Here is a 22,476-nt window from a genome sequence, read left to right on the forward strand (position 1 = left end):
TCCTCTAGGGCTGCTGTGTGGTCAGGGTTGACCCTCCCTGCTGTGGGTGGCCTCCTGCAGGCCCCTGGCTAGTGTGAGCTGTGGTGAGCATGGGCACTGGGGGCTGTGGGGAGAGAGGGAAGGAGTGACTGTCACCCTCTGTCCCCTCCCCAGGTGCACACCCCACTCCCACATCTCCACCAGGTGGTCCTCGGTGACTGCAATTACTTAATCATTGCATGAGCAGTTCTGGCCGCCCACTGTTCAATGTCCGTGTGGCCCAGGCCACCTTTGAAGCTGGAGGGTGAGTAAGCGTTGGGCCGGTGCAGGGGTGCGGGGAGGTGGCAGGTGCTGGCACACTGTGTGGCTGGCCCGGCGCCTGCTGCAGGTTCAGGATGCTGTGGATGGCACTTCACAAGTGCTCACTGAGAGTGTCATCCTGCAGACTATGGCGCGAGAAGCTGGCCTCGTCCATGTCTGCGGACTAGGACTTGTGCCACTTTGCGTGTGGCATTGTGGGGGCCTCCCAGCCAGCATCCCTACCCTGGGCGTGGGTGGCTTCATGGGCTGTCCCCTTAAGTAACTGCTGGTATGGTTTGTACTCCACTGCAGCAATCTAGCGGATGAGACCACTTGTGGCCTTGTCCACCTTGGGCAGGGGTGTGGCGCTGATGGCCGCATGCTCTTGGTAGCTCTGGCATAGTGGCAGGCGCGACCCGGGTGGTGCAGGCCCAGGGCCTTGTAAGTGGTGGGTGTGGCCGGCGGTGGCATGTGGTTCATGATGCCGTTCATCTGGCTGGCCGGGTTGGTGGTGGCGGGGGTGGGCGCTGCAGGGGTTCGGTGCTCTGGGGTGCAGGGGCGGCTGGTGCCCAGGGTCCAGCGCCGTGTTGTGCACCACCTTGCTGAGCCTGGTCTCCTGTTTGATCTTGAGCTTGAGACTGATGTGGCTTCGCACCTTGTAGGTCTTCATTGGCGGGCGGGTGCAAGAAGGCGTGGGGCTGTCCTCATCGGCATCCAGGGAAGAGCAGTGGACCATGAGGAGGAGGACAGGCAGGAGGACGCCCGAGCCCAGGACACGGAAGGCGATCCATCAGCCCCACCATGCCAGATCACAAGCTTGGTGGGCAGGTGCGACGGCCTGGGTGCATTTCAGTAACTGGGTGGAGACCGTCTCAAATTCCTTCTCCACCTTGTAGTCACTGGGGGAGGGGAGGGTGCCCTGGTACACGTGGTAGGGCAGCAGGAAGTGCAGGGCATCCTGCAGGTAGGGGAAGGCTGTCTTGCAGTCGGGATGCAGCACAGAGCCTTGATGTTTGTGCAAATGCTCCAGGGGACAGGCCTCCTTGCTGGGTTGCAGTGCAGAGGCCTTTAACTGTAGTTAAGGTACGGGACCCTTGATCACACTCAGGGCTGGGAGGCTGCCGGCAAAGGGGAATATGTACCTGTGCATGATGGAGGTCCACAGGCAGCAGTGTGCTGGCTGCAGGGGGTGCTGGTGGGGTGGGCTGCATGGTGAGCACGGGGGAGGCCTCCCCAGTGGTAGTGCTGGAGGAGGAAGCTGTCACAGCAGGGGGAAGAGCTACTGGCTGCACCAGCCCATGGGGATGTTGAGCATGGCCAAGGCGCTGGGAGGCAGGGTGACGTCCTGCAGGACTGTGGTGGTGGTGGTGGGGCCCGCGCCTGCAGGCTGGCTTTGTGCAGGTAGGCTGCCCACCACCAGAGACAGGCATCTGGAAGAGCATGGGCTGGCCCACCTGGATGGGTGCAGCCGAGAGGATGTGCGTGGCAGTGCTGTGTGCACCTGAGGGCGGGGCCAGCACAGGGCCCAGGCTCATCCGGTTGCCAAGTTCTGGGTTGTGAGGATGGGGTTGGTGATGAGCTGTGCGTGTGTGTGAGGGGATGCAGCAGCCAGGATCTGGCCTCCCACATTGGCTGGCAGGGAGGAGAGTGGTTGTGGGAGCTGGACGGTGGGGACGCCAGGCAGTAGGAACTGGTTATGGCCAGGCAGCTTGTACTGGGCAGGGATGACGATACTGCTGCCCTGGCTCAGCAGGTGCATGCTCATGGACTTGCTCAGGATGCCTGATGGCCTTGGTGGCACCGCCCCAGTTGCAGTGGCCGGTGGCTACCTGAAGACGCTGGTCCGCAGGGTGCGCAGGTGCAGGGAAGCCTGACAACACCACGTTCTGACCAGCCTTGCCAGCTGCCATGAAGGTCAGGTTCTGTGGTGCCTTGGGCTGTGGTGGGAGGGAGCCCAACTCGCCCTGGATGGTGAGTGTAGCACCGACAGGTGCAAAGGATTTAGGCATTGGTTGGTGCAGCTTGGGGAACTCCACCCTTGCTGGCTTGGGCTGGATGGGTGTGGGCGTATGGTGTAGGATCATGTTGGATCTTCCGTCAAATGATTCACTCCCCAAGTGACCACAATGGCCAGTACTGTGCCAATCTGATGCTGGGAGCCAGGAGCTCTCACGGGCCTCCTACTTGGGTGCAGGGTCCCAAAGCTTTGAGCCATCCTTGACTTCTTTCCCAGGCTACAAGCAAGGAGCTGGATGGGAAGTGGGCTGCCTGGATGAGAACCGGCTACCATATGGGATCCCAGAGCACTCAAGGCGAGGATTTTGCCTACTAGGCCATGGCACCGGGTCCTAATCTCAGCATTCTAAGCCTAATGAATTCGCTGCAGAATCCACTGACTGACATAGCCCATCTTAGAGTCTCCATTTGCCCAGTTTTTCACTGCCAACATATGGCTGGGGTATTTGATTGATGTGTTCTGTCCTCTGTTGTGGTGCCAGGTATCGTCTGCAGGTTCCCATAGACTGCCATGTGCTCCATGTGTACCTGGTTATACTTTCCATTGCTCTGTCTGAGCCTCCTAGGTGGCTCAGCTCTGGCACTTGCACTCCATGGCAGACCCTGGAACCTGCACTTCCCTCCATGGGTAGAGTTCTGAGTCTAGCAGTTGGAGTGGGGAAATGCCCAAAGAAACTTTGAAGTGATCCTGGACTAGATTCTTGTGTGTACTTTCAGGTACAGGGCCCGATACAGTCCATTGCCCCAATCAGTTGTGGTTGTAATTACTATGTTGGGTCTGTTTTCAGCCCTGTCTTCCTCTGGAACCAATGGGTGTTGCAGTTCAGCCTGATTCTGCACAGCGCACACTCGATCCTCACATAAACCAGTGGGAACTGCAACCTAGTTGTGGCCAGCCACAGTAACCCCCACCAGGCCTGTCCCTTGCCCTAGTTCCCATGCTTGCCAATTTGTGCAGCCAACTGGTTCAGTCTGTCCCATATCCCGTTCAGCTCTCATGCACGTCAAAGGCATTGAAGCCTAGTTTAACCTAACCGGCTCCACTATTCAGCTCACACACATTCTGTTTGTAGCCATTCTGTCCAGCCACCCCTGCCCCAGTGCTGGTTTAAATGCTCTGCAGTGGAAGTGGTAAGCCAAGAGGGAGGTGCCCACTGTTTCCCTCCTAGATCACTCAAAACTCCCAGATCATGCACTTTTCACATGATTCTGTAGTTTAAATTGACAGATTAGCCACAGGTGCCAGCATCTGCTATCTGATGCTGTTGTAAAACCCAGCCAACCCTCACCTATTCTGCTTTATGTTTGCCCAGGAGGGACAGCCAATTAAACCTGACTATTCCCTGATCTGGCTCGCCTGAGGCCCACAGGTGTTATAGCCCTGCCTGGTCTGTCCCCATCCCAACTCATGCTGTCCAGTGAGCAAGATGTTCCAGCAGGGTGCCCTCCATATTCTCCTTACAAGCTTTACCCCCTTCCTCTCTGGTTCCTATGAGTGCTGTGACCCAATCTGGCATGGCCCGCTTCACCTTGGCATTTGCTAGTGTGTGCTCTAGCCTGCCTGGCCCGGCTCACCCCCAATTCCAGCTGGTGAGGGATACAGCCCAGCGTGTACCCTATCCCAGCTGTAATGTGTACTGGTATGTGTTGTGACCATAACTGTCCTGACCAGTACTATTTTGTTGCTCAGATTCATCAGTGGCTGACGAAAACTGGTTCAGCCTGGCCCATCCCTGAACTATGTAGAATGTAGGTCCTGTAGGAGGGACAGTCAGTCAAGCCTGACTCTTCCCTGATGTGTTTCACATGAGGCCCACAGGTGTTATAGCCCTGCCTGGTATTAACTCATGCTGTGCAGTGAGTGAGGTGTTCCAGCAGGGGTGCCCTCTGCATTCCCCCTACCAGCTAGTGGGTGCTGTAGCCTACCTGGCCAGGCCAACTCTCAATTCCAGCTATAATGTGTACTGACATGTGTTGCAACCATAACTGGTTCGACCTACACTGTTCTGTTGCTCAGATTCATCAGCAGTGATGTGAACTGGTTCAGCCTGGTCCACCCCTGACCTGTGCCAAATGTCTGCTGGTGGATACCTTTCCGTGGCCTGCTCTGGGCTGTTCATTTTGTGCTTATTGTGCTTACCTGCTGGGTTGTGTCCTGACAGAGGAGTTGCCCAGATTGCTCCATGAGAACCTCTCCCAATGCCAGATTTTGCATGTACTGGTAGGTCCATGAGCCAGTCCTATTCAGTCCACCTCCTGTCCTAGCAGAAACAGTGGTCTTTCCTAACTGGCCTTTAACCCATTCTGGTTATTGTTGGATGTTTTAGCGCAGCCAAGGCTCATCCATACCCAAACACAGCTCACACATGGCTCAGTAGGGGCAGAGACCAAGCTTAGCCCATCCCACAGCTACCATGGTTCTCCAGAACATCAGATGGTGTTGGAGTCTGGCCTGGCTTGGGGCATCTAGTCCCAGTCCACACTTGTGCCAAGGGAGACTGCAGCTATATCCAGACCAGAATGCATTACCCACTATAGCCTCTGTGCTCCTCAGTGGGAACCCCAAGTCAGCTACTGTGGACCCTTATCTCCCCAACCAGGCCTGTTCCAAGCCATAAATTGTGTGGATGCCAGTAGTTGCTCTGACTCAGTTTGGCTCAGCCTCTCACCTGTCTTGGCCTTTGCCTTTGATGCTGTGGCCTAGCACCCCTGGCTCATGCAGATCAGTAGGTGTAAGAGCCTAGCTCAGCATGACTTGTGCTTTATTTTGATTTCTATTTTTGCTTGTGAGCTAAGGTTTACTCGGCCCTGCCTGGTCTACCATGTTCCATTACCAACCCAAACATTAGCCAGCCATTGGAGCTACTTTGCCCAGCTTGTCCGACCCCCATGCCTGGACCTTGTGTTCACCAGCAGGAACTATGACACACCAGGAGAGTTTCGAAGTTCCTCCACTGGACCCACTCCCAGACCTGGTTCTCATACATATGATTGATTGTTAGGCCATTATTGGCCATAGTCTGGCCTTTCATTTGGCCTTGCATGAGCTGGTAAACCTTGTATCCCAGCACATCCCACACCCTATTTGGGATGCACATTTGGGTACTGCTGACTTGACCTACCCTGACTGTTGTGGGTTCCTTTACCCATGAGTGATGGCAGGTGGCATGGCCACACCTAGCTTAGCCCATCGCCACCCCAACTCTTGAGCTAACCAGTGGGACTAGTATTTCCACGGGTTTGAGGTACACTTTCGCCACAGAAACTATCCTGGAAATGGTTCTCTCATGTGCTGGTTAATGTCATGGCCTTGCCTATTGTGACCTGTCTCCTGATTCATGAATCTGTCAGGTTCTAGGATCTGCTTCTGCTAGACAAGACCATAGCCTTAGCTTTTGCATGGACTGGTGTAAGGTGGTCAGCATTGTTCAGTGATCACAAGTTCTACACAGGTTTCAAAGGAGGTGGATATATCAGTCTGACCTATGAAGATGATCTAGTCCCTCTTCCGGAAACTACCAGGTCTCAGTACCCTTGCTTACCTTCAAGTGAAAAGTTACTCTGCTGTTGGGAGTCTTCAAGATTGATTCACATCCCAGAAGCACAGTGGGCTGAACATGGAGGTACATGGGCAGGCATTCATAGTCCTAAAACCACAGACCTTACCACTGGGTGGGCTTTGGATTGTGGTTGTGAGGCTGTTGGAGGATTAGTAAAGGCTCAGAGAGATTGTATAAAAGTTGTTATTTTGGGCTCTGTACAGTGGCCTATTAGCTAGGGTCCTCTGCTTCAATGCACCAGGATCCCATATGGGTACAGGTTTTAATCCCAGCAGCTCACTTCCCAGCCAGCTCCCTGCCTGTCGCCTGGGAAAGCAGTCAAGGATGGCCCACAGCCTTGGGAACCCAGCACCTGCTTGAGATACCTGGAGGAAGTTCCTGGCTCCTGGCTTTGGATCGGCACAGCACAGGCCGTTGTGGTCATTTCGGGAGTGAATCTTTGGACGGAAGATCTTCCTCTGTGTCTCTCCTCCTCTCTGTATATCTGACTTTGCAATAAAAGTGAATAAAAGCTTTAAAAAAGGGGGTGGGTTCTTTGACCGACATCAGATTCTCAAGACACCATTAAACAAACAAACAAACAAAGGAAGAAGCTGTTTTTTAAAACTTTCCTGATAGTCGCCAGTCATGGTGGGTAGTGCTGTGCCAGTGCAAGAAGGGCCAACACAGAGCCTGATGGGCCACTTGGTGCTGTCCAGTCTGGATCTTTGTGATGTGCACCTCTACAGCAGGGAAGAAATACAAGTAACTGTTCTCCCATTCCAGTCAAGTCCTTTGCATCAATGTGCTTTTTATCTGTCAAACCTTTTAGTAAATATAAATATAGACATTATAGATATAGATATAGAGCAGAGAGAATGATGGAGTGTGTGTGTGTGTGTGTTAGGGAAGAATCCCTGGTGGTGGTTGTTTTAAACATTTGTTTTTGTTGGAAATTCAAATTACAGAGAGAAAGAGAGATAGAAAAATCTTTCATCCATTGATTCTGTTTCGCACATGGCTGCAACAGTCAGAGCTGAGCTGATCCAAGGCCAGGAGCCAGGAGCACCTCCAGGGTCTCCCACCCAGCAGTTGTTCTCTTACCACTAAATGTACTGTGAACTTCACCTTGTTGTTTGAACTCTTGGTCTTTGCAGTCTGGATGTTGCTTCAGAACAGCTCTGTGTGTGTGTTTGGGGGTGCCTTTTTGCTTGGTTTGACTGTTTTCATCCCTTCAGTGATCAGAAAGTAGTGAATAGTTGGGATTAAAATGAAATTTTAATAGTGGAATTTCATCTCATATTGCCCATTACTGATTATTTACCATGAGCAAATTACTGATCTTTCTTTTTCTTTCTTTTTTTTTTTTTCCTGGAAATGCAAGCTTTATTTCAAAGCAACCTGAAAACAGTCATGGGAGGATATTGACAAGCTCCCAGGAGGGAGGGCACAATGGCGTGTCCATTTGGCAAGGCCAGAGCCTGACCACACAAACTCAGCTGAAACTTCTTAAAGTGCAACAAAAATGTGGCCTTGAAGATGCCCATCATGTCTGTTATGCAAACATACTTTTGTTTCAGGAAAGATGACATCTGAGCCAATCTCTTGAGGGTTCTGCTTGATCATGAAAATCAGTGTTTACATTGAAAACATAATTAAGTTACTAACCTTCATATTTTTGCAATAGGGATTTCATTCACATTCTGAGTAGTTGAATTGGTAAAGATCTTGCGTGCATTTTGTAAGAGAGGGATTATATCGGTTTCTTTTCACAGTAGCGAACTGGAACATTTTTGGCTTTTGAAGTACTGACTGGGCTGCATCTGTAATGGTAGCTAGATAAATGAGATTTCTATGTAACACGTGCTGGTACTGGACACACTCATGGGCTTGGCCCTTGTTCTGGTGCTCAGTGATGCAGTGGATGAGCTGATCATTCTCCTCCAGGAGTGGCTGGGTTGTCTCCTGATTGATTTCAGTTCAGCACTGCCCCGCAGCCAATCAGGAATGAAGGCCACTGACATGCCAGGGAGTCCGGTAGGCACTCTGCTACTCATCTTTCTTAAATCTCAGTTTGTTACATATTTATATGAGAGGAGGACAGAGACAATACAACAGAGTTCCTCCTCCTGCTGGTTGGTTCACTGTTCAAATGACTGGCATGCCAGAGCTGGCCAGAGCTGAAAGCCAGGAACACAATCTGGGTGTGTGGCCCAGCAGCTAACTTTCTGAACACTGGGTCTGCCTCCCCAGAGTGTGTAATAGCAATAAGCTAGATTCAAAGCATGCAATCAAATCTAAGCACTCCAATATGGAATGTGGACATCTTTATTGGTCTCTTATAGGAAAAGAAAGTGTGCCCCAACTTGTATTTCTTTGATGTAAAATAAATAGTTTTGGCCTCGTGCAGTTACTGTGAGTATTAAAAATGAAATAGTTCACATGACACCACCCAGAATTTGGCACATATACGAGGGGGAAACGTTAGATATGAGCAGCTGAAACTGCAGGAATCACTGATATCCAATTCTGCCCACTGTCCTTCATCACAGTCCCTGCTTCTCTGTTGTATTTGGAGGTGCTGTCCTGTATATCAATTTCCCATATGTTACACTCAAAACTCATCTCCAGGATTTTCCAATGTCTTATTGCCTGGCAGAGCGAACATACCTTTTCATTATTAATTCACTTATTTGTTTTAAATGAGTAAAGTAAGCAATTTAAGAGACTAGCAAAGGCTGTACTCCTGTCCTGAAGCACTAACAATGTTTGTGGGGTGCAAGTGAGATCACGCCAAACAATCCCAGGGTGTTTTAAGGAGGCCTGGTCCTATAGCCACCAGCAGGCAGGCTAGGGATATGGTGGGCACTGCCAGAGCTGGTGTGGCCTTTAAGCAACAAGCATGGCAGCGGGGCATGCTTAATGAAAGGGGAGGCTGTCCTAGGCTGCCTGTCCTGGAACAAGCAGAGGGCTGCTGTGTGCATAAAAGCATTGGAGGAGTATGTGAGGAGTCAGACTGGACGGTAGGCAGTCAGGATCTCCTGGTGCCTGGTAAAATTCTCCTTCAGAGTGTTTTCTTTTAAATGTTAGGCATCTAAAATCATAACCTTCGGTTTCTATATGGCTCTGATAGTGGGTTCTTTCTCATGGCAGAAAGAAGTATAGTTGAAAATTTGGTTCTCATAAATATATACTATACAATGTGTCTTGAATCAAGGTAATTCATTTCTTGTGTTTCTAATGATTGAAAGTTTAAGAGCAAGGTGGTAATATATTTGGTTTCTGCTGAGGTCATTCCCTGGCCAACTCACAGCCTCCATCTTCCTGTACCCTTATGTGGTGTTTCCTCTGTCCATGTGCATCCTTTTCTAAAGGAACCTAAGACATTTTGGAACATTCACAGTTACCATAGTTTCTGGTAATTGCCTTCTTTAAAAAACATATTTGAAGAAAATTCAAGATTTGATCAAGACAGGAAGACTTAATGTTATTTGAAGTTAGAACCCACCCCCAACCCCCCTGCATCATACCAGGTCAAGTGTGAACTGCACTCCAGGCAATTATAACTGAGAACACAGACCTCCACCTCCTGCTGACTGCCACCAGATGACAGCTCTGCTTTTTCTGTGCTCAGTTGCCTGTTGTGAGATCCTGAATGGTATGGTTTCTGGGCCTGCCAGGGTGATGAGGTGCTTTATTGAGCATGAGGACACCTAGATCCCATCTTCACCATATGCAGTGTCCACTGTGGGTGAATCTCTATAGAAGCAGCACATTTGCAGTGACTTTGGATTGGAAGTATTAAAGGTATTAGGGAGAAGTCCAGAGAGGACTGATTTCCTTGTCTTTTTTGAAATAGATATTCTGTTAAAATGTATTTTTATTTGAAGGGCAACATTACAGAGAGGGAGCAGAGACAGAGAGGCATCTTCCATGTGGTGGTTCCCTCCCTAACTGTCTTCACTAGCTGAAGTTATCTGGTGCTAGTTAAGAGCTTGGAGTTTATCCTAGCCCTCCAACAGAAACACAGGTGCTCAAGGACTTGGCCCATCCTTACTTCTTTCCTAGCCATTAGCAGGGAGCTGGATTGTAACTGGAGCAGCCCAAGCTGAAGCAACACCCATATGGGATGACAGCACTGATGGTGGATGCTTAGCCACAGGATGCTGATGCCATCTGGTTGTATGTTTTTGTTTTAGAGGCCAGGATGGAACGTATGGAGAGAGTACTCTCAGAAGCTGGTTCCCTACCCAGATTCTTTTACATTATTAGATTAAGTTAAAACTGGGAGCTAATGAGGCATGTGTTACAGCACAGCAAGTTTATCAAGTGATATGGATACCCATGTTATCCTTCAAGACTTAGGAACTTACATTTGGAACAATTACTAGAAAACTTTATAGATTACATATAATATTCAATTTTCACATATAGTTATAGACAAAACTACTTTGAATGTAGAAATGTTGAAGTACTTAATACCATTCAGTTACTTTTCTGAAGCATACATTTTAGTGACACTATGGTTTTTCTGTGGTATTTTGTAATTTTAACAATAGTAGTTGAAAAAGTAGTGCTTTGCAGTAACATTATGATTTTTAAAAATTTGTTAAAACTATTCATTGGAAAGACAGATTTCCATTAGCAGAGACAGAAAGATCTTCCATCTGCTACCTCACCCCTCAGGTCACCATATTGGCCGGAGCTGAGCCAAAGTGGAAGCCAGGAGCCAGGAGCTTCTTGTGAATTCTTCTTGTGAGCTTCTTCCCATATGGATGCAGGCTTCAAGGTATTGTTCTGTCCTTGACTGCTTTCCCAGGCCACAAGCAGGGTGCTTGATGGGAAATATAGCAGCCAGGATATAAACCAGCATCCATATGGGATCCCTGCATGTGAAGGGAGGAATTTAGTCACTAGGCTACAGTGCCAGTCCCAGCAACATTATTATTAAATAAATAGTAATTGTTTGCATTGACCTACTGATTACTTGGGTTTAATCACTGCCGGTTACTGAAATTATTGTTACTGTTTCAAGGATGCATTTTGGCAATTGTAAGGCACTATTTTTGCCCAGGGAAGCTGATGGCTTTTATTTTTCAGCCACTGTGTCTGCCTCCAAGTTGACATTGCTTAGCATAGTAGGAACCACTGAAGAGGCTAGGAACAATCAAGACCAATGCCTAACTCCCTGTCTCCACCTTCTCTTGCAGGTGTAGCCCTGCAGCCTGCTACATGCTTCCCAGGCTGGAGAACACCAACACACCTTCCGTAAGTTGTTTGTTTACTTCTCAGCTTGCTTTAGATGGTATTTGAGGAGCATGAGGAGTTTTTAAACTAAAATGAAGAAAAAAATGTGAGAGAAAGAAGGTAAAATTTTGATTACTAAAGATTGGAACTGTAAAAGCTGATTGAAATTTCCTCTCCAGGTTTTCTGTATTATATATATTTTTTAGTGATTTGTTTAGTTTTTAAAAAAAGATTTATTTGTTTTTATTGCAAAGTCAGATATACAAATAGGAGGAGAGACAGGAGGAAGATCTTCCATCCAATGATTCACTCCCCAAGTGACTGAAATGGCCCGTGCTATGCGAAAGTGGAGCCAGTAGCCCAGACACTCTTCTGGGTCTCCCACATGGGTGCAGGGTCCCAAGGCTTTGGGTCATGCTCGACTGGTTTCCCAGGCCATAATCAAGGGGCTGGATGGAAAGTGGAGCTGCCTGGATAAGAACTGGCACCCATATGGAATCCTGGCATGTTCAAGGTGAGGACATAAGCCGCTAATGACTGCACTTTGCACTGTCTGAGAGATAGTAACAGTAAGTTAACAGCGGTATTAAAATGAAAAAAAAAAAACACTGTAAGTGTGTGTCAGTATGTCAAATGCATGCAATTACAATGAACCTGATTCAATCCAGCCTGCTACTAACAAGCATGTGGTGATGGTATAAGTACTTGCATATGTCCCACCCACATGTGAGATGCATGAGGGAGACCTGGAGTCAGTCTGACACATCCACAGCTAGGAAAGGGATTCAGAAAAAAAATGCATAAAACATCTGTTTTTCTGTCAATCTTCCTGTCAAGTGAGTAGTGACATGTAAAAGCAGTGCAGTATCTTTCCATCTAGGTTCAAGGTTAGTTTTCCAGCAGTGGTATTTACATTATACAAAAAACTAGAGAACATTGTTGTATGTCAGGTATGGGATGAGCAGAAGTTTCAGTGGGAAAAGCAACCTGACTTTTGATTATCAGATCTATTTAAACAATTGTTGTGGCATGTTTTGTGATAGCATGTTACACTGCTGCATGCAATGCCAGCATTCTATATAAGGACCAGTTAAGTCCCTGATGCTCACCTTCTGATCTACTTCCCTGCTAATGTGCTTAGGAGATAGAATAAAATGTCCCATTCCTTGGCCACCTGCAACACTGTGGAGGATCAGAATGGAGTTCAGGCTGCTGGTTTTGTCCCGGGCCTTGCTGTCTCTTGTGGCCACATGGGGAGTAAACAAGTGGTAGGAAGATCTTTCTGGCTGGCTTTGAGTCTTGCCTTGTGATTATCACTTCTAAGGAAGTAAATTGTTTTTTTAAGGAATTAAAAAACCCACTATCTTACTGTGTAGATTGGGGACAGTTTACCTTTTTTTAAATTAATTGTTTTTATTTTTGGTGATTGTTGCATAGTTAGTTGGTTATGGTGACAAAGGTCAAGGCTACAGGAAGTTAGGTGAGATCACCATTTCCACATTCTCTTTGTTTTCTTCCTGTTTCTGTGGATAGGAAGGAGATAAATGGAGAAGCCACACCGAGCCTGCCAACCATCTCATGATCCCTGGTGTGGGGCATGCTCTGAGGGTCCTGCTCATGAGGTTTTGATAGTTTAGCAGTTCTGAATTACTGCTGATCTCGCCATTCCAAGCACAATGAAGTCTCTCCATAATCCACTGGTTGATATAATTTGTCTTAGAGTCTCTGTCCACGTATTCACCACCAATGCTTGTCTGGGGTAAATTGATCAGCTTGTTCTGTTCCTTGTGCAAGGCCGGGTTGAAGCTTCTTCCCAGTTCTCCCCTATCAGTACAGGGAATCAAGCACTTGGAACATCCTCTGCATTGCCACATGCACTAGAAGGGAGCTGGATCAGAAATAAAGAGGCTGGGCCTGGCATGATAACCTAGTGGGTAAAGTCCTTTTTTTGCATATGTTGGGATTTTGTATGGATGCTGGTTCTAATCCCGGCAGCCCCACTTCTCATCCAGCTCCCTGATTGTGGCATGGGAAAGCAGTGGAGGATGGCCCATACACATGGGACCCTGCACATGTGTGGGAGAGCTGGGAGAAGCTCTGGGCTCCTGGCTTTAAATCTGCTCACATCCAGCCATTATGGCCATTTGGGGCATGAAACAGCAGATGGAAGATCATCCTCTCTGTCGCTCCTCCTTCATATATATATATATATATATATATATACCATGCTTTCCAATAAAAGTAAAAAAAAAAAAAAGAAGGTTATATAAAAAAAAGGGAAAAAATGCAGTAGCAAGGACTTAAGGTGGCATCTACTTGGGGAGTTCATCCTACTAGTATTGGCAGAACCCACTTTGTCCTGACAGCCCTGATCCACTCTACTACTGTGATATCAATTGTAATATGTCCCTCTTCATTTTGATGTTATATACTTGAGCCTGCTTTTTGAATAATCTAGTAAAAAGGTTTATTGATTTTGTTTTCTTTTTAAGGACAATGTTTCCTTTATCTTCAGTATTGCTGAATATAGTTTATATTCATTTTCTCATTAATCTTTAATTTGAATTTTCCTTTTCTACTCCTAGACTTGGCTTCTTATTTTTCTGATACTTGGAGATCAGTGCTTAGGATGCTATTTGACATTTTAGTTGTTATAGTTCATGTGTTGACCATGAAAAGTGAAAACTTCTGATTTCTATATATTTCTGATGATGGTCAGTTCCTTCTCATTGGCAATAGGCAGTATAGTTACAAATAAGAATGTGCTTTGGTTGCCACTAAAGTATACTATAGAATGTGTGTCTTGAATTGAAGTGATTCATTTGTTATGGTACTTTTTAAAATTTTATTTTGATGATGTTTACACAGTTGAGAAGGGAGCATGCATGCCCATGTGGATACTGACTAAGCTAGGAAGGATCGAGAATTAGGGGAAAGTGGATGAGACCATTTTTTCTATATTTTCTTCTTATGTCTGGGGGATGTTGGAGAGGAGAAAAGCCACTCCCAGAATCTGCACATTAGAAACCTGGGATATGGAATGACCATCTTATTTTCCAGGGTCCCTGATGTGGAGCATACTCTGAGGGTTCTGTTCAAGTGGTTTCCATAAGAAATCCTTCCACGGTCCATTGGTTGACATTCCGACTAGAGTTTCCATTCAGCCATATCTTCACAGTCAACACTTGCCTGGGGTAGTTGTCCTTTTTTTTTTTACCCTCCTTCATCTGCAGGCTCCAACAGACTGCCATATCCCCTATGTGCATCTGAGCATGTTCGTTCAGCAAATGAGGAGGCCCAGTTCTGATACATGAACTCCAAAGTCAATGCACAGTTTCCACATTTGTCCATGTTTTTTGGAGTTCTGCGTCCATTGGATCAGTGGTCGGTATCCCTGAAGAAACTATCTGAGGTGATCATAGACTTACATGTGTACTTGCCAGTATGGGCTCAGCTCTGTCACCCATATCAGCCTATACACACACTGGTGGTTGCAGTTGCTGGGTAAGTTTTATCACCAGTCCCATCTCTTATGCAAACCAGTGGATGCTATGGTGGAGCCCAACCATGCCCATCCCATGTTCAGCTCTCATGTACCCCAGATGGGAACTGCATCCCAATCAATGTGACACCCTATAACCCATACTAGGTCTGTCCCTGCCATGGTTCCTTTGCTTGCTGTTTTGAGCAGCAGACTGCTCTTTGCTGCAGCCTGGACCAGTGTGTCCTGTTCCCAATCCCAGTATTCATGAGTGTCTGAGGGGTCCATGGTCTCAGCTTTTGAGCAAGCCTTCAGAAATTGAAGTTCCATAGGTTGAGCCCTCACATTCCCCACAGGATCGCCTCTCCCCCCCCAGACCTGGTTCTTTTGCATGCCTGTCAGTATCACGACCCAGCTTACATGATCTGCCCCTTCTATGAAACTCATTGCCAGTAGTATAATCCTTGCTTGCCAGACAGGCCCCCAACCCTACCCTAAGTGTGCACTGGCAGGTGGTGGTAGTCCATGTTAACCATCCCAGCTCAGGTCTCCCATGTGGGCATGTGTACTTGTCTGACCCAGAAATTTCCTCAGTTCTGCCTTCCAAGCCACTAGGTATTAGCCCCCTCATTTACCTGCAAGTGAAGTGGCCTTTTTCAGTAGAAGTCCTTCAGAAGTCATTGCTCAGCTACAACCTACTGCTTCAGTGGTCCTGCCTCCCACACGTTTCCTTACCCCTTCTCTTGAGCAAGCCACAGTTCCTACTTCTGGGAGTCAAGCAGCCCAGCCTAACTGCTTGAATCTTGGCCTGGGCTGAGAGTGTAATTGTGACCTTGGACCCACTGTCCGCTCTTGGCTGGTGGTGGGAAGCGCATATCCCAGCCTGGTTACTTAAAGTCAGCTTGAGCCATTCTGGCCTGGGGCTAGGTGTCAAACAGGACCCTGGAACACACTTGGCAACTGTGGCTGAGGTGAGGGGTACAGCATGGTCTGATTGCTTAAAGAAATTTTGAGCCATTCTGGCTTTGGCGTGTGCACCAAAGGAACTTGAGTCCCACTGGCTGCATTTTGCTGGTTGAGGGAAAGAACAGAACAGGGTCTGGCTGCTTGAAGGCAGCTTGAGCCATCCTTGCCTGGGTTGTTTTAGTGAAGGACATTGCAATGGATATAAAGTGGTATATCATTGTGGTTGCCATTGTAATTCACTTAATGATCAATCATGCTGAAAGTCTTTCTGTGCTGATTAATTAGCCTTTTGGTTATCTTCTTTGTAGAAATATTTTTAGTTCTTTGTCCATTTTGGTATCTGTTCTTATTGCTTTTGAGTCTCAGGATTTTCCTGCCAACATGTGCAGGACCACCAAGGGGATGAGGTGTCAATGTTCTTGGGCTGAAAGAACCACCGGGGACAGTCTGAGGGAGCATGTCCATTTATTGTAAAGTGAGCACAACTCATATGCACTAGGAAAGGAGACAACAGAAGGGCAGTCCTGGACAGCCCTCCAACACAAAAGTGGCACTGTAATTGACTAGAAGGCATGCCTGTCCCTTTAGAACTCCAATCAAGTCACAGGTCAAGTACTGCACACACGGCTCTAAGCCATGCCTCAGGTCATAGGCAGGTAGGCTGTTAGTCATGCCCACCAGGTAGCATTTGAGTTGACAATCATACTTATAATGTAATACATGCTGATTTAATTTGTGACTGATGCACAAATTAAATAAGGATTGTCCTGTAACTCTACCATGAGTTGACCTTAATAATGTTTTCAGTGTTGCAACTACGTTTACTGTGGAGTAATAATTCTTAGAAGCAGTCCACACTGAATGTGCTGTAGTGTGTGAAGAGGAGTGAAATCTTGATGACTACAAATCAACCTATAATGCCATTGTTAAGGTACAATTTGTTAAATGTGTTTTTTTCATTTATTTTGATTGGAAATTGAGATTTACAGAGAAAAGGAGAGACAGATCTTCCTTCCGCTGGTTTAATCCCAAAGTGGCCGCAATGGCTGGAGCTGCCAGAGCTGAGCCGATCTGAAGCCAGGAACTTCTTCCAGGTTTCCCACTCAGATGCAGGATCCCATAGCTTTGGGCCTCCTTTGGCTGTGTCCCAAGGCCACAAGCAGGGAGCTAGATGGAAAATGACCAACCAGGGTATGAACCAGTTCCATAGGAAGAAGAAATAGAAATTTAGGAAACAATGGTCACATCAAGTTTTCCCTGAGCCTTGAACCCTCCCACCCTGATCATCTATGTAAATAACACCCACAATAAAGAAAGAAAATTCATATATATATATATATATATGTTTTGAAAAAGCAGATATACAGAAAGAAGGGGATACAAAAATTCTCCATCTGCTCACACTCCCAAAGAGTCGCAAAGGAAGGAGCTAGCCTGATCAGAAGCTTGGACGTTCTTCTGGACCCCCCCACACAGCTTCAGGGTCCCAAGGCTTTGGGCTGTCCTTTACCACATTCACACACCACAGGCAGGGTGCTGCCTAGGAAGCGGATTAGCCAGGACACACACTGGCACCTGTATGGCATCCCGGTACATGCAAGGTGAGGGCTTTCACTTCTAGACTATAGTGCCAGGCCCCTTTCCCAATTTCTCTATCTCTGGTTTTCAAATAAATCCAGTTTCTAAAGCAAGGAAACAAAAAAATTCCAAATCCTAATGGAAGTCATATTTTATTAGGTAACATTAGGTGTTTTTTTTTTTTTTTTTCCTAGAGAGATTGCACTTGTAGTATGAGCTTTTTGGATTATTAGGGTTTCTATATCACTCTTTTTAAAATGATTTATCTTTCTTGCAATGTCAGTTTTACAGAGAGGAGGGGAAACAGTGAGGAAGATCAGTACGATGATTCATTCCCCAAGTGACCACAGTGGCCTGAGCTGCGCCCATCTTAAACCAGGAGCCAGGAACTATCACCAGGTCTCCCACGTGGGTTGTGGTTACCAAAGCTTTGGTCCATCCCTGACTGTTTTCTTAGTCCACAAGCAGGGAGCTGGATGGGAAGTGGAGATGCCAGAATTAGAATTGGCATCGTATGTTATCCCAGAACATTCAAGGCAAGGTGTCTAGGCCAGCACATCTGACCCTCTATATCACTCTTAATCGTTTGTCAAATATTAGGACACAGGAAGTTTCATGTGTTGTTCAAATTGGCAACTTTTATCTTTCAAGCTTCATATGACTCTAACAGCATATACATCCTGTGTTCGATAAAGAGATGATCAAAGGACCTCAGTAGATAGTTCTCATAATGTAGCCATTTGGGAAATCAATATCACAAAGAGATATCTCAACCCTGTCAGAATGGCTATTATTATTTGGAAGAAAGGGTAATAAATACTGGTGAGGAAGTAAAAAAATGGAACTTCTATACATTGCTGATGGAGTTATAGATTAAGTCAACACGTGAAAAATAGTATCAAATTTCTTATAGGTTTAAAAATAAGATTGCTGGGCTCAGAACAGTGATCTAGCAACTAAATTCCTTGCCTTGAATGTGCTGGGATACCATATGGGCACCAGCTCTAATCCCAACAGCCCTCCTTTCCATCCAGCTCCCTGCCAGTGGCCTGGAAAAGTAGTCTTGGGACCTCACACCTGCATGGGATACCTGGAAGAACTTGTGGTTCTTGGCTTTGGATCAGCATAGCACTAGCCATTGAGGTTCTTTGGGCAGTGATTCATTGGATGGAAGACCTTCCTCTCTGTCACTATCTTTGTATATCTGACTTGGCAATAAAAATAAATAAACCTTTTAAAAAAGCTTAAATAAATAAAAAAGGTTAAATTTCAATAAGATTGCTCTAAGTTTGCAATTTCACTACTTGTTGTATTTTCTGAGTTATGAACACGTTGTATGAAAGAGATACCATCTTTTTTGTAGCAGCAGTATTCATAATGCAGAAGATGTGGAGTGAGTTGAGGTGTCCATCATTAGATAATTGAATAAGCAAAATGTAGTATATGTGTACTACATTCAGCTGTGAAAACACAATTCTGTGTATGACACCAAATAAGTGTAACTAGAGGACAAGATGTTAAGTGAAATATCCTAAATACCGGGCCTAGTGGCATGGCCTAGCAGCTAAAGTCCTCACATTGAATGCGCAAGGATCTCATATGGGCTCTGGTTCTAATTCCGGCAGCTCTTCTTCCTATCCAGCTCCTGAGAAAGCATTTGGGGATGGCCCAAAGCCTTGGGACCCTGCACCCATGTGGGAGACCCAGAAGAGTATCTGGGCAACTGCATTCACTTTGTAGCAGAGGCCATTTCAGTCACTTGGGGAGTGAATCATTGCCTGGAAGATCTTCCTCTCTGTCTCTCCACCTATGTATATCTGGATTTGTAATAAAAATAAGTAAATCTTTTAAAATAAAAAATATCCTAAATACAGACATACAAATATGATATTCTGTTATGTAGAGTAGCTTAAAGAATCACAAGCAGCAACAATAAACATGGGCAAGAAACAATCGTATATATCAGTATTGATGCAAACATGATTTGTTGCTTTTGATTTATATCTTTGTCACTCAGTGAATGATGATAGCCTACGGTAGCTTAAATGATATGTGTTTTTAAATTGTATGATTGAAACATATCTTTTCATTCCATTATATTTGTACTGTTTATTTATTAAATTGGTCATTTTACTATTCTTTGAATCACTGAAAAATTCAGATCTTGAGTACAATGTGAATTTAAAACATGTTATTTCAGATGCTTAATAGAGTAACAGGAGAAAAGGGAAGATTCAAAAGAAGTATCATACTGTTAAATGTATGTATATCTGCTACATTAGCTGTTTTTATGTTAAAATTAGTAAATAAATTGCTGGAAAAAAGGGCAAACCAGGAAATTGATAAATGCTAAAGGGCTTCCAGAACATTTTAAAAAAATTAGGTTTGTTACAGCATGCAACTTGTTTTTTTTTTTTTTTTCAAAGACAGTTTGCTTTTTTAAGATTTTATTTATTTTTTATTACAAAGTCAGATATACAGAGAGCAGGAGAGACAGAGAGGAAGATCTTCTGTCCAATGATTCACTCCCCAAGTGAGCCACAATGGCTGGTGGTATGCCGATCTGAAGCCGGGAACCAGGTACCTCTTCCAGGTCTCCCACGTGGGTACAGGGTCCCAAGCCTTTGGGCCGTCCTCGACTACTTTCCCAGGCCACAGGCAGGGAGCTGGATGGGAAATGGAGCTGCCGGGATTAGAACCAGCGCCCATATGAGATACCAACGTGTTCAAGGCTAGGACTTTAGCCGCTAGGCCACCCACCAGGCCCCATTTGTCTTATATGTATATTTTCTGTTCAGATAACCAGGCTTTCACTGGCTGATATGAACTAATTGTCAGAAGAAGTTAGTTCTGTATGAGAATATCATTTGATTCCATCCTAAGCTGTAGTTTACTGTGTAGAAATTAAAACTGCAGTTTAATTATTTATTCAACAAAAAGCAAAGCAAAAACAAAGTAGAAAGTTTTAATATGTGCATACTCAAAAGTGAAAAAAAGAAATACATATATCTATATATTTTATATTTATACATTAGAATTACATGTATATGTATTCCATATTTTTTTGACTTTTGAGTTTGTACATATATACGTATTTTAATATATATGACCATACACTGTATATATTTAATTCCAGTATAAGCTGAAGGAAATATTTACTCATGCAAGTACAGTTTGAAAATATTTTCAGTATTTCATTATTTCACTTTGAAATAGGAAAATTGAATTTTATTATCACTTTATAATAGTTTTAATATCTCAGCATGTTTGAGGAAATCATTAGTATGCTACTCAATAATTTTCTCATTATCTTGTGCAATAGTAAGCATTTATCTTAATTATCTAATCTAGCATGATATTTAGCTCATGTGTATCTAAAGATTACACAATGAACTCATGTTTATTATACAAAAACATCTGATAGTGAATAATAAAGGAATTGTAGCTTCAGAATTGCAAACATGATACAGGACAAAATGTTTTCTTTTGTTTTTACCTTATGTTGCCAGATAGATTGTAAATTACGCTGCATTCCTAGAAGATGCAAACTGAACACACACAGTAGAATGAAACTCAGCTTAGTATTATAGGTCCTGAGTTAATATTTCAGCTCAGTGCCAATATGGTTGCTTATGTTAATTTAGTTGAAAAGTAGAGTGGCAATAACAGACACTCAGAGTCATATCTTCCACTTGGACAGCTATTCTAGGAATGCCTTCAACAGTTCATTAGAATGAGAATCTTTAGAGAACACAACCTTTAAGAGAATAAGGAATATTCTGTTGTACTATTGGAATTGCAAAAGTAATACAGCACAAGATATTTTCATTTAACTATGATGCTGTATGAATTGCAAATTAAACTGTGTCCGTAGATGTTGCAAATCAAATATGTAGAGAATGTACTGTCAGTGTTTCTATTAAATGATCCAGAGCTGAGGAGACATGTGCTGTTACAGGTGTTGGTGTCATTTGAAGATGTGGCTGTGGACTTTACCCAGGAAGAATGGCAAAAAATGGACAATACTCAGCGGACCCTGTACAGGGAGGTGATGCTTGAGACCTATAACAATCTGCTGTCTGTGGGTAAGTGAAGTTTTGCCATGCCTAAGCAGAATACCTCTGTATAGTTTGCTAATGAAAGAAGAGTTTATAAAGTGTGGGTAGAACTAGTGGTGATTTCAAAAAATCTACGTCATTCTTGATTAACAGGGTACTCCATGAAAAAGCCTGATGTGATCTTCAAGTTGGAGCAAGAATCAGCACCATGGACAGTGGAGAAATCTGTGAAGCAGAGACTTCCAGGTAGGTCAGCAGGGAAGCTGATACTTCTTTCAGTAAATGTTGACTGGAATTATATTTGAGTTTTACTTTGAGTTTCTTCCAGAAGGAGAGCCGGTGAGACACAGGCATTCTATAGTCTCCATGTATAGGTTTATTGTAGCAATTTGCCAACCTGTCACCATAAATCTAGAAGTACATATGGGTCTTTTCATGATCCCAAACACTTGAATCACATCTACCACCTCCCAAGATACATTTTCAGGAAATTGTATTTGAAGAAGTGAAGCAAGGAAAAGACAAACTAGTGTTGAGATGGGATGAAAGATAGCTCAAACCTTATTTAAAATTTTTATGCCATATTTTCTCTCATATCTCACTTTAAGTTAAATACACACAATGTCACATAATTGAAATTTTTATTTAAAAATGAGTATTATCTCATTCATAGATGAGATGTAATGCCTATTTATTAATGTTCATAAGTGTCCACATTTTACTAATATTAAAATATGCTGAATCTAGAATGGCAATAAATTTTATTGACTTCACTTGAGCATTTGAAAAGAAACATTTAGATGTGATTCATGGATATTTTTACTCTTTTCCTCATTTCAGATCCCCATGGAAAGAACAAGCTGCTTGGAGCTAATCAGAACCATCAAGAAATAATCTTCCGGTAAGTTGTAATCAGAAAAATTATAGAATAACAAATGAGAGCTGCATTGCCAAAAAAATGCTTAGCATTAGTTCTGGCCATAATTACAGAACAATATGAAAGGGAAATTGTACAAAAATGAGACTTGAGAAATAGGATTTTATTCCTTCTGCTTTTTTTTTTTTATTTGCACACAGAAATTTTATTTTCCAAGTGACCAGGTGAATGTAGAAAGCAGAGGGACTCAAATAGCATTTCTTGACAGAGAGCCAGGAGATGGTGTGCCTCTTGAATGGAGACAGCAAAGTTTTTAGAAGGGTTTCAGATTTTTAAGTGTCCCCTGAGCATTCCTTGTCTGGAGATGAACCTGTGGGTTAGACACTTCCCATTGGTTGTCTCTCAACCAGCAAGGGAATAGTTGCTACTACACAG

The 22,476-nt window shown here is 44.7% G+C and overlaps 1 long non-coding RNA gene and 1 pseudogene across 1 annotated transcript; one reads left to right on the forward strand and one right to left on the reverse strand.

The window, feature by feature from the left end:
* Window positions 1–203: 203 nt before the first annotated feature.
* Window positions 204–2,363, reverse strand: LOC121150491 (annotated as a pseudogene).
* A 375-nt stretch (window positions 2,364–2,738) lies between these two features.
* Window positions 2,739–8,422, forward strand: LOC121150493. The gene is made up of 3 exons (XR_005882975.1): window positions 2,739–2,826; window positions 6,024–6,026; window positions 8,413–8,422. It is a non-coding gene; the product is annotated as an uncharacterized LOC121150493 (long non-coding RNA).
* Window positions 8,423–22,476: the final 14,054 nt, after the last annotated feature.

Source organism: Ochotona curzoniae, unplaced genomic scaffold (assembly GCF_017591425.1).
Source record: "Ochotona curzoniae isolate NIBS_2020 unplaced genomic scaffold, NIBS_Ocur_1.0 contig_210, whole genome shotgun sequence".
Lineage (NCBI taxonomy): Eukaryota > Metazoa > Chordata > Mammalia > Lagomorpha > Ochotonidae > Ochotona > Ochotona curzoniae.